The following is an 826-nucleotide window of genomic DNA, read 5'->3' as shown; positions in this document are numbered from 1 at the left end:
CCAAGGTAAAGGTGATGTCCTACATTGGCCTGTCTCATCTCTTAGCAATGAGCAAGGGATTGGGGGGAGGGTTTACTATACCTTATCAACTTGTTAAATGTTGTAATTAATATCTGCCCCTTTTCATCTATGGTGACTTTTTCCCATTATTCAGTTTAGTCATTCCCCTTTCATTTTTTTTCTTCTTTTTTCTGTAGGTGTTTTTATCTTGTACGTCCCTCTCGTCTTTTTTAATCAAATTTTATTTCCCAATTAAAAGAATATATGCAAAAAAATTTTCTTAAAAATAGAAAAAAATACTGAAGAAAATTTCTGATTAAGGATACTTCCCAAAGGAAACTGTTGGTTAACAATTTTATTTCAACCATCTATACATCATATTTTACAATTTTCTAATATATGTACAATTCTTTCATATTACACAATGCTATAAAAATATCAAGAACAGACAATACTGGAGCAAACCTCAGTTTACTATTCCAGTTTTCTTTTTACGCATCATAATTGCAGAAATGTTTGAATGGGAACTCATCTCTAACAAAAGCTGGGTATAATTGTATGTTTTTACAATTCATTCAACAAAAATGATAACTTTGGAATGGAAATGCATTACCATATTACTTATGTATGAATTGAACAGCCTTTACTTTTGTTACTTTATATTGAGAACTTTGATTTTGGAACACTTTTCACAAACACATTCTATTTACATGCACTTGACTTGCTAACCATTGTTGTTTGATCTTTCTACACTGAAGCTCAGGACTTTATTTCAATAAATATTTGCAAATATATTTGAAGGTACTTCTCCATGGTAATTATGCTG

This window comes from Penaeus monodon, chromosome 22 (genome assembly GCF_015228065.2).
Source record: "Penaeus monodon isolate SGIC_2016 chromosome 22, NSTDA_Pmon_1, whole genome shotgun sequence".
Lineage (NCBI taxonomy): Eukaryota > Metazoa > Arthropoda > Malacostraca > Decapoda > Penaeidae > Penaeus > Penaeus monodon.
Note: the sequence above shows the minus strand (reverse complement) of the source record.